Below are 12,812 nucleotides of genomic sequence, written 5' to 3'. Positions count from 1 at the left end.
TCCATCAAGGTTTCTCCAACCAATTTGAATTCCACAGTTGAAGTGTGAGAGAGTGACAAGGAATTTTGTTAGGGAGTTGCCTTCGACATCTACTAAGAAAGATTCAATTTGGGTCATAGTGGATAGATTGACGAAGTCCACCCATTTTATTCCTGTTCACATTGATTATTCTCTTCAAAAGTTAGCTAAGCTCTATATTTCCAAAATAGTGAGATTTCATAGAGTGTTAGTGTCGATTATTTCAGATTGGGATCCTTGATTTAAGTCTTGATTTTGGAAACAATTGCACGAGGGGTACTCAGTTGGATTTCAGTACATATTTCCATCCACAATTCGGTGGCCAACTGGAGAGAGTTATTTAGATTTTGGAAGATATGTTGAGGAGTTGTGTAATTGACTTTTAGGATAGTTTGGAAGAGCATCTACTGATGGTGGATTTCACCTACAGTAACAGTTTTTAATCAAGTATCCAAATGGCACATTACAAAACTCTTTATGGTCATAAATGTCGCTCACCTTTGTGTTGGACTAAGGTCGGTGAAAGGAAGTTGATTGGTCCATAATTGGTTTCAAAAACCGAGGATAAAATTTGGTTCGTTTAAGATAAATTGAATGCAACTTCTGATAGAAAAAATTTGTATGTTGATTTAAAGCGCAAGGACATCGAGTTCAATATGGAGGATTGGGTTTTCCTTAAACTAGCCTAGTGCTCAATTGGGAAAAATGTCATTTTATGGTAGAAGAGGGAATGGTCCTAGGGCACCAAATATCAGGAAAGAGTATGAAAGTTGATAAAAGAAATATTGAGGTGATTAAATGTCTTTCACATCCAACTAATGTGAAAGGTGTTCAAAATTTTTTAGGTCATGCACGATTTTACCGAAGATTTATCAAATATTTTGCTCATATTTCTAAACCTTTCAATCAACTTCTTCAAAAAAAAAAACACCTTGTCTTTACCAAATTTGCATTGAAGTCCTTAAGGTAATAAAAGCGAAAATCATATCTACCCTATAATAATAACTCCAAACTGGACAGAACCCTTTATTAATATGTATGATGTTAGTGACTATATAGTAGGTACAATTTTGGGACAAAAGAGGAATAATTTATTTGGAGCTATTCATTATGCCAGCAAAACGTTGAATCCAGAACAGTGTAATTATACTACAACTGAAAAAGAGATGTTGGTAGTAGTGTTCACTTGCAAAAAATTTTGACCTTATTTAATGGCAAACTGAGTCTATGTGTACACTGATCTTTCTGCCCTAAAATATGTTATGAAAAAAAAAGAAACATAAGCCATATTAATGAGATGGGTTTTGTTACTTCAGGAATTTGATTTATGGGTTATGGACTGAAATGGAACTAAAAATCAAATAGCAAATCATTTATCCAGAATTAAGGGAAATCTACAGGGAGAAGAGACAAAAAAGATTAAGGAGACCTTCACAGATGAGCAACTATTCAGGGTAGTCATCAATCAACCAAGACATGGTAAGCATATAACACAATTGTATGCGGACCATGAGGAACCATAAGTGTTTCGACAATATGCAGATCAATTAGTTCAACTGTGTGTAGCAGAGGAAGACATATTGGTAGAAAAAGGATAGCCCAGAAAATATTAAAATCAGGATGCTTACGAATTCGTACAAGGATGTGATAGATGTTAGAGAATCGGAAACATATCTAGAAGAGACAAAATGCAACAAACAAAGATAATTGAATTCAAAGTGTTTGATGTTTGGGGGATTGATTTCATGGGAACTTTTCCACGTTCTTTTGGTAATTAGTATATCCTTTTGGCAGTTGACTACATTTCAAAATGGGTCGAAGCTGTTGCACTGCCCACTAATGATAGAAATTTAGTTGTAAGATTCTTGAGAAAAAAACATATTCGCCAGATTTGGTACTCCACAAGCGTTGGTCAATGATGAAGGATTTTGAAGCAACTTTGGCTAAATACAACATAAGGCATCGAATGACCACGACATATCATCCACAGGAAAATGGATAAACAACATACACTTAGTTTCTTATCAAAATCACATACACTTATACATATAATTTGATATATTCTGGACTCAGAAATACCTATTTCAAACATATATACCTATTTTCAGCAATTATTCATGTACTCTTTCATTGTTTTTGAAACATCATTCACAAGAGATTACTCCAAAAGAACTTATACGAGTCAATATTAGAGACTCACCTGAACTCACCTATAGTAGCTTCCAACTCCTAACTCAGACATCTAGTCTGAACCAGCGGCAAAAACTACTTAAAGATAATGAATTCACTATTAAACCTATTTATAGACAGATTGCTAGCATTTCAATTACAAAGAATCCCCATGCAAGGCTTCTTATTCGTATCTTACTACCCATAGACTTCATAGCATTTTTACTCTTAACATTTAAAGTTATCGAGCTTACCAGGAGATAGAACACCTTTATATTTTCTGAGAACTCTTAACTTCTAGTGTTCATATAAAAAGTAACCTGAAATAACATTTAATACTTAAGAAAAAAAAGAATTAAACAATTACTCTAAAGGAAGAGAAATACCTTCACACGGGCTTTTCTCACACATATATATATACCTACTTCCATTCAATGAAACTTGACAAGTCCAAAAATTTCAGAATATGCCCTTCCTATTGGCCTACAAGGGCCAAATGAAACATAAATGGAAGTCTTTTCCATATGTTACTTGTCCAATCAGTTTAGTTGGTTTATAACTAGATCTAGTTAATGAGACTTGCACTTCACAGTATTTAAACAACCTAGGTGTATTATACATTTGGTGGTTACCTATACAAAGCTTACTTTTCCATTTTGTCGAACTCTTTCTTTTATTGAAGAACACATCAAAGGCTAAATCCTTATATACTTCCTTGGGTGGATACTAAATTCGCCCAAAACATTTATTCATTAGAAGTTATAATTTGGTGAACTAACTTTTGAAGTGCGCTAGAATAGACATCTTCTCAGATATGCGCCTAAAATTTAGGTTATCAAAATTTGGGATGTGACATTCATCCCTCCCAACAGATTTATAGTTGACCAATCAAAGGCCTTTGACCTTTTTTACCTTGGTAAAGTTGCTGATTTAATCAACAGAACAACCTCCATTCAAGGCGGACCTTATAAAATCATCTGGAAAAATGATTTCAATGGGCTTTTCTTGGTAAAAAATTCTTACTCTCAGTTTTTCCAAAGTTGTCACTGTTGATTCACATGCCCCAAGGTAGGCTGCATGGAGATCCCTTTCAATCTTCCTATGGATACTTTGTAGAAATAATTTTCCCACCAAAGAGCTTATTGCCAACAAACTTTCTAAAATTCTCTTTGTTCGTTATGTAAAGCTGATAGAGAAACCACTTATCATCTCTTTCTCAATTGTTTCTTTGCGAGAACAGTCTGGTTTGGATCACCCCTTATCCTTTGAAAAATCTCATTAAATGGCACTTCCATATCAAGCTAGATTCTTCAATGGCTACAGGATAATGAGTTATTCACAGACTCATCAAATATATGGCCATGTCATTCATCCTTTGGATTATATGGAAAGCAAGAATGTAACACCCCTAACCCGTACCCGTCGCTAGAATAGGGTTATAGAGCATTACCAGAGTATACAGAACAATTACAAAAAATTCATGTCATTTACTATTCATATCCGAAACTAATCATATCGTCCCTTGAATGGACCCTTGAGGCCCAATTTAAGCATTAAAAACAAGTCGGGACTAAATCGGGATCTTAGAGAATTTTTCACAAAATATTAAGAATTATCTAATATGCAAGGGTCACACGCCCATGTGAGTAGGCCAAGCGACTCAAACGGCCAAGTGACATGCCAATGTCTTAGGCTGTGTGGGCACTCGATGTGAGGCACACAGTCATGTCCCAACCCATGTAACTCTCTGACTTGGGTCACACAGCTAGCCACATGCTTGTCTGCTAGGCCATGTAGCCAATTTAATTTTTAAAAATTAGGTGCAGGAGTCATACGGCTAAGATACACGCCAATGTTCTTGGCCATGTGTCACACAAGGCTAAGACACATGCCCATATCTTTGCTCGTGTGCCTAATTCTGAGCATTCTATTTCTAAACTTTAAGTTGCAAGGGACACACGGCCAGACACATGCCAATGTACTAGGCCGTGTGTCCCACCCGGTCAAGACAGACGCCCGTGTGTCTACCCTTGTGGACAAAATAAAGTCATTTCCTAGCTTTATTTCTCATCCAAATTTCCCATTAACCTTCAACAACACTTATACACATTCACCAGGCAATTCAAGACATTATAATCAAGCCTAATACAAATATTGTGTAAGATATATTAGCATGTATATTTAAATGATTAAGCTTACCAAATTTTCATTTATGTACTTAGATAAATTTGTATCATTTATACTAACTCAAATTCATTTACCATTTAATACATATATCATCTACTACTTAATCATTTCAAAACACATCAAACATGACATGGCCTTATAATTATATACCAAAGCATACCACTCTAGCCATTCCAATGGCTAGATTACAAACAACCATTTACATTCCCTCTCTTCTTACCATTAGCCTATACATGCCATTATATCAGAGTAAGTTTTCTATTTATACCAAAACAAGCTGGAGGAGATGATGCTCCAACCAATCTCCAACCTTTACGAGCTTCCAAACACTACAAAATAGGAGAAAATAAACCTAGTAAGCATTTAATGCTTAGTAAGTTTGTATAACAGAAATTTAGATTACCATTTTTATTTATTTAAAGTACACATACAAAACATACATCCAAATCAATTTTGGCCAATTTCCTAATCACCTACACTCATCCAACAAGTTAGTCACATAAATAACATATAATTTCAATAACAAAAAGATGAACTCATTATGCTAGAAATTTCCAGGTATTTCAGTAACATTTGAAATATAATTCATTTACCTTATAGTTTCTCATTTCAGGAGTTTTATCCGTTGAACCATTGAAATTTTGATGGATACTCAAGTAGTATACACGAGGTATACACATCAGTGATCCATCAATTTAGGTTCAGGGGTACCCGTTAGGGCACCTAATCAGGGTGCACACTCTCGAGCCACATATCAAGATGCTCAAATAAGCCATGTAACAGGACCCTTATCCGGGCTAAACAGGAAACTCATAAAAGTTTAGAATAGGAAGCTCATTGAGCTTAACTAGTAACTCCGAAGAGTTATTAACAGGAAAATTCGGATAGCATAACAGAGAGTTTAAACAAGCCATGTCTAGAAGCTCATAAGATCCTACATTAGGATGCTCACGAAGAGCTGCGTTTGTGTCCACAATAAATGCTGGATCACAACCGATCAAATCATGTAACAAGACGCTCATAAAGAGCTGAAGTAGTGCACAACACACCAGGATCACTACTGATTAGGATGCTTGCAGGAACTATATAACAGGACGCTCGAGAGGGCTTATAACAGGATTGCTCATCTGAACTATTTTTTTTTCCGCAACATATGCAGGACCACATTCAATATGGGAAATCATGTATCCATCGAATTTCATTATTCAAACGAAACTTAACATTTTCCAAACATTATTGGACATATGATTATTTTAAACATTTATAACATTTATATAATTCATATAGATACACACCGCACTCCATTCAATCATAAAAATAAACACAATTTAGTTACACGAACTTACCTCGAACTTGTTCGTATATAAAAGTCTACCAATCCAACACATTTTTCTTTTCCTTAGTCTAACTCTTTATTTGATCTTTCCAGATCTATAGAAATGAATTTAATGTCAATTTAATCCATTTCATACTAAATTTAATTCAATTCACATCCTAGGCAAAATTACCAATTTGCCCTTATCTTTCCATTAATGACGATTTCGTCCCTAGGATCGGAAAATGAAATTTGTACATTTTAATCCTTATTTCAAGCCTAACCAATTTTTACATATAACATTTACAGCACATATATTTCATAAAAATTAGAAATTTTCCATGAATTTTACATATTTACAAATTAGTCCTTAAATTACAATTTAATCCTTAAATCACAATTTCATGAAAATTCACTTCACAAAAGTTGTTTATCTATCAACAATCTTTCATTTTCTCCCTTGATTTCAAAATTTCAGCATATTCATCTATGGAAAAACTTTGATACTTTGATAATTTTACAAATTAATCCCTAAAATAGATAGATTAAGCTATTCTGATCTCAAAAATATAAAAAATTACTAAAAACGGGACAAGAATGCTTACCCAATTAAGCCAAGAAAGCTTGATTTCTCTTTCCTAGGGTTTCCATAGAATTTTGGGGATGAAGATGATGATAATAATAATAATAATATGATATTTTTTTAATTATTTATAATCTTTTAATTATTTTCATTTCCAATTTAGTCCTTAACCATTTCTAATTTTTCCATGGATGATTCATCAAAAATATCTACTAACTTTTCTTTAATGGTCTAATTACCATACTAAGGACCTCCTATTTTCAATTCCATAGTTATTTGATCCTATTAGCTACTAGAACTCCACTTTTTCATTTTATGCAATTTGGTCATTTCCCTAATTAAATACATAATTAGTAAAATTTTCTCATCAGAATTTTCATATAACATCCCTATCATAATTCATACCATGAAATATTATTAAAATAATTTTTTTGACTCAGATTTGTGGTCTCGAAACTAATGTTCTGATTTCACTGAAAACGGGTTGTTACCACTCTCCCCACTTAAAAATTTTCGTCCTCGAAAATCTTACCAGTAAAGAGGTTTGGGTATTGCTTCCTCATGATATTCTCTGATTCCCAAGTAGCTTCTTCTATTCCATGTCGCTGCGAAGGAACCTTTACCAAAGCTACCTTTTTATTTCTTAATTCTTTTGTCTCACGTGCCAAGATTTTGATCGGTTCCTCATTATAAGTCATATCAGACTAAATCTCAACTTTTGTTTGAGAAATAACATGTGAAGGATACGACCGATACCGTCGTAACATAGTCATATGAAAGACATTATGAATTTTATCAAGCTCAGGTGGTAATGCTAATCAGTACGCAATAGGTCTAATTCTTTCTGTGATTTCATATGGCCCAATCAATCGTAGACTCAGTTTTTCTTTACAGCCAAACTGGAGAACTTTCTTCCAAGGTGATACTTTCAAGAATACCTTGTCACCGACCTGAAATTCTATTTCTTTTTATTTAAGATCGGCATAAGACTTTTGACGATCTAAGGCTGCTTTCAAACTATCCTGAATCACCTTTATTTTTTCTTTGGTTTCACAAACTAAGTCAACTCTATGTACCTTTTTCTCACTGAGCTCTGTTTAATACAATGGAGTTCTGCATTTACGACTATACAGAGTCTTATACTGTACCATTTTAATACTGGACTGGCAACTGTTATTGTAAGCAAATTCAACTAAAGGCAGATACTTTTCCCAGTTACCTTCGAATTTTAGAATACAACACCGAAGCATATCTTCCAAAATCTGTATAATATGTTCGGATTGTCCATCAGTCTGAGGATGGAATATAGTGCTGAAATGTAACTGTGTACCTAGAGCTTCTTGCAATTTATTCCAGAATCAGGACATAAATCGAGGATCTCTGTTTGAAATAATGGAGACCAGCACTTCATACAATTTGACAATCTCAGAAATATATAATTCAGCCAATCCATTAAAAGAAAAATCTATACGTACCGGAATAAAGTGTGCAGACTTTGTCAACCAGTCGACGATTACCCAAATGGCATCTTTCTTCTTCGGAGATAGGGGTAACCTTGATACAAAGTCCATGGTAATTCTTTCTCATTTCCATTATGGAATCGTAACTGGTTGTAATAATCCTGATGGCACCTAATGTTCAGCTTTTCCTTGCTGACATATCAAACATTTAGATACAAATTTAGAAATATCTCGTTTCATTCCTAGCCACCAGTACATCTTTTTCAAATCATTATACATTTTGTTACTACCAGGATGAATAGAAATTGTACCATTATGAGCTTAAGATAAAATCTTCTGTACAAGTTCTGAATTCTTCGATACACATATTCTACCTCTGAATAACAGACAACCTTCAGACCCAATCTGAAATTATGAATCCGAAGTCGATTCACATTGTATCTGTTTTGTTTGTAACTCACTATCATCTTTCTAAGCTTCACAAATTTGTTGCAAGAATATTGATCCAGCTTTTAACTCAGCTATGATTGAACCATCTTCAGATAATGATAACCGAGTATTCATTGCTTGTAAAGAAAATAGAGATTTTCTGCTCAAAGCATCTATAACCATATTGGCTTTTCCCAAATGATAGTCAATAACCAGATCATAATCTTTTAATAATTCAAATCACCTACGCTGTCTCAAGTTTAAGTCTTTTGAGACATCAAATACTTCAAACTTTTATGATCGGTGAAAATGTGATGCTTTTCACCAAACAGGTAATGCCTCCAAATTTTCAATACAAACACAATGGCTGCTAATTCAAGGTCAGGTATCAAGTAATTTCTTTAATGCGGTTTTAGATGTCTAGAAGCATAGGCTATTATTTTACCTTCTTGCATTAATACACAGCCTAAACCATTTAATGACACATCACTATAAATTACAAATTCCTTACCCGATTCAGGTTGAACTAGCATAGGTGCTTCAATCAACAAGGCTTTTAATCTATCAAAACTCTATTGGCATTTATCAGTCCACTCGAATTTCACATCTTTCTACAACAATCGAGTTATCAGAGCAGCTATCATCGAGAACCCTTATACAAATCTCCGAGAATAACCAGCTAATGCTAGAAAACTTCTGACTTCTGACACATTTTTTTGTGGCTTCCAATTAACAATAGCTTAAATTTTATTTCGATCCACCCGAATACCTTCTGTAGATACTATATGTCCAAGGAAACCAATTTCCCTAAGCCAGAATTCACATTTACTAAATTTGACATACAATTGTTTCCCCCGCAGCGTTGCAGCACTATTCTCAAATGATCAGCATGTTCATTATCATCTCGGGAGTAAACCAGAATATCATCAATAAATAACACTACAAACCTATCTAGATACGGTCTAAAAATTCTTTTTATCAAATCCATAAATACTGCAGGTGCGCTTGTCAAACCAAATGGTATCCCAAGAAACTCATAGTGCCCATACCCAGTTCTGAAAGCTGTCTTTGGCACATTAGAATCTTTTACCCATAGTTGATAAAAACTAGAACGAAGATCAATCTTCAAAAATACAGTGGCATCTTTCAATTAGTCAAACAAGTCATCAATATAGGGCAGTGCATACTTATTCTTTATTGTGACTTTATTGATCTGCTTGTGATCAATACATAGCCTCAATGATCTATCTTTCTTCTTTATAAATAGAACTGGTGCACCTCAAGGTGAATGACTAGGCTGAGCAAAGCCCCTATCTGTCAACTCTTGTAACTATATTTCAATTCTTTTAACTCCCTTGGAGCCATTCTGTAAGGTGCTACAGATATCGGTGTTGTTTCCAGAACAAGATCTATAGAAAATTCTACCTCTCTAATCGGTGGTGAACTAGGGAATTCTTCTAGAAACATATCAGGAAACTCACAAACAACCGGTACTAATTTAATCTTCGATTCTGATACTTTAGTTCCAACACATATGCAAGATAAGCATCATACCACTTTCTGACATATTCTTGTGTTGATATAGCTGAAATCATATTAGATAACTCATCCAACTTATCAGATTCAACATAGAGTAATTTACCATTCTGACATTTCAACACAATGTATTTCAGTTTACAATTTACCACTGCATCATGTTGAGTTAGGCAGTCCATTCCCAAAATTACATCAAATTCATCAAAGGGCAGTAGCATCAAATCAGCTGAGAAACAATAATCATTTACCATCAACGAGTAGTTTTTACAAACTTTATCCACCATAACATATTGGCCCGGGGGTTTGAAATTTTAACCACAAATTCAGTGAATTCAACAGGTAAATTTTTAACAAACACAAAATTTGTGCATATGTATGAATGTGCTGAACCAGGATCAATCAAAGTAGTAATATCAATATCAAGTAGAGAAAATGTACCAATAATGATGTCTGGAGCAAAGGCATCCTCTCTAGCACGTATAGCATATGTCTTTGCCGGTTCCCGTGCCTCAGATTTAACTGTTAAATCTTTTGTAGCACTTCGGCTACCACTGACATTTCTAGGGTTTCGGGGTGGTCTACCTCTCAAGGCGATATTACTCAGCTTCGAAGTTTGATCAGTATTTTTTTCAATCCTTTCTGGACAATCTTTAAGGAAATGGTTAAAAGAACCACATCTATAGTAGACTCCACTTCTCATATGGCACTCCCCAAAATGAAATTTATTACAATGTTTACATTTCGATTTGGGGTTACCAACACTTCCTACACTTGTTACAAATGGAGATGAAGATCTCGGGTTAGAGCGTTGAGAGCTCCGCTCTTTTTTGGAATATCCCATAGATGCGGTAAAATGATCATGGTACTTCTTTGATTTCTTTGAAGCAGATGATTGTGACTTTCCCATAAATCTTTTACCAAAAATTTGGGCTTCTCTCTCTACTTGTTTCTTTTCTTTATTTAATTCCTCGACTTTGTGTGCTCGATCGGCCAGTACTAAAAATTCCCTTAATTCAAGAATCCCAATCAATAACTTGATATCTTCATTTAATCCTTCCTCAAAAAACTTACATATATCAGCGTCAGTCGAAACCCATTCTCTGGCATACTTGCTCAATCGAACAAATTCTCGTTCGTACTCAGATACAGTCATGTTTCCTTGTTTGAGCTCTAAAATTTCTTTCTTTTTTTTATTCAGAAATCTCTGACTAATGTATTTCTTTCTAAATTCTGTCTAGAAGAATTCTCATGTAACATTTTCCCTCGGTACAATAGAAGTTATAGTATTCCACCGTCGATAGGTTACCTTTCAGTAAAGATACTATGCATTTCAAGCATTCGATTGGTGTACATGATAATTCATCTAAAGCCCTAATAATATTTTCCAACCAAAATTCAGCTCTCTCCAGATCATCATCGACAGTAGCCCTAAATTCCTCTACCCTATACTTACGAATTTTATCCACCAAAGGCTTACTGACTCTAACAGGTTCAGTACCCTGTGGCATCTCTGGAACCGATTGAGGAGCAGGTGAGGGAGGTTGTTGTACAACAAGATTTGTTCTCAAGTATTCAGTGAACCTCTCATTCATTTGAAAGAAGGCTTCTTTTGCCTCCTCAACTTGGCCCTCAGATATAGCCTTCTACAACTACTAGATGCAACTCGTTAAGTAGAAGCTTGAACATTGCTCTCAGCTTCCTTAGATTCAGCTTTAGCTTGGTTTGATGACATTAATATATGAAAAACACATTTAAAATGGTTAGGAGATATCACATTATTACAAATAATAAAATGGCATGTATAGCTAAACTCATACTTGCTACATTAGTCTGAGAACTGGTTAAACCGTAGCTCTAATATCAATAAATGTAACACCCCTAACCCATACCTGTCGCCAGAATAGGGTTACGGAGCATTACCAGAGCTTACAAAATAATTACATATAATTCATGTCATTTACTATTTATATCCGAAACTAATCATATCGTCCCTTAAATGGACCCTTAAGCCCAATTTAAGCATTAGAAACAAGTCGGGACTAAATCGGGATCTCAGAGAATTTTACACAAAATTTCAAAAAAATTCTTATATACAGGAATCAGACGCCTGTGTGAGTAGGCTGTGTGACTTACACGGCCAAATGACATGATCTTAGGCCGTGTGGCCATTCGATGTGAGGCACACGACCATGTCCCAACCCGTGTCCTTACCCGTGTAACTCTCTGACTTGGGTCATACGGCCAGCCACACGCCCGTGTGCTAGGCCATATGACCAATTTAATTTTTGAAAATTAGGTGCAGGATTCCTACCGCCAAGACACACGCCTATGTTCTTGGCCATGTGTCACACACGGCTAAGACACATGCCCGTATCTCTGCCCGTGTGCCAAATTCTGAGCATTCTGTTTTTAAATTTTAAGATGCAAGGGACACACGGCCAAACCACATGCCCATGTACCAGGCCGTGTGTCACACACAGTCAAGACACTTATACACATTCACCAACCAATTTTCCCACATGCCCATTTCCTAGCTCTATTTCTCGCCCAATTTTCCCATTAACCTTCAACAACACTTATAAACATTCACCAACCAATTCAAGACACTATAATCAAGCCTAATACAAGTATTGTGTAATATATATTAGCATGTATATTTAAATGATTAAGCTTACCAAATTTTCATTTATGTACTTAGGTAAATTTTTATCATTTATACTAACTCGAATTCATTTACCATTTAATACATATATCATCTACTACTTAACCATTTCAAAACACATCAAACATGATATAGCCTTATAATTATATACCAAAACATACCACTCTAGCCATTCCAATGGCTAGATTACAACCATTTACATTCCCTCTCTTCTTACCATTAGCCTATACATGCCATTATATTAGAGTAAGTTTTTTGTTTATACCAAAACAAGCTGGGCGATAGTGTGATGATGGTCTGACCGATTTCCAACCTTTACGAGCTTCCGAGCACTATAAAATAGGAGAATATAAACCTAGTAAGCATTTAATGCTTAGTAAGTTTTTATAACAGAAATTTAGGTTACCATTTTTATTTATTTAAAGTAAACACACGAAACATGAATCCAAATCA

Source organism: Gossypium arboreum, chromosome 2 (genome assembly GCF_025698485.1).
Source record: "Gossypium arboreum isolate Shixiya-1 chromosome 2, ASM2569848v2, whole genome shotgun sequence".
NCBI classification, from domain to species: Eukaryota; Viridiplantae; Streptophyta; class Magnoliopsida; order Malvales; family Malvaceae; genus Gossypium; species Gossypium arboreum.
Note: the sequence above shows the minus strand (reverse complement) of the source record.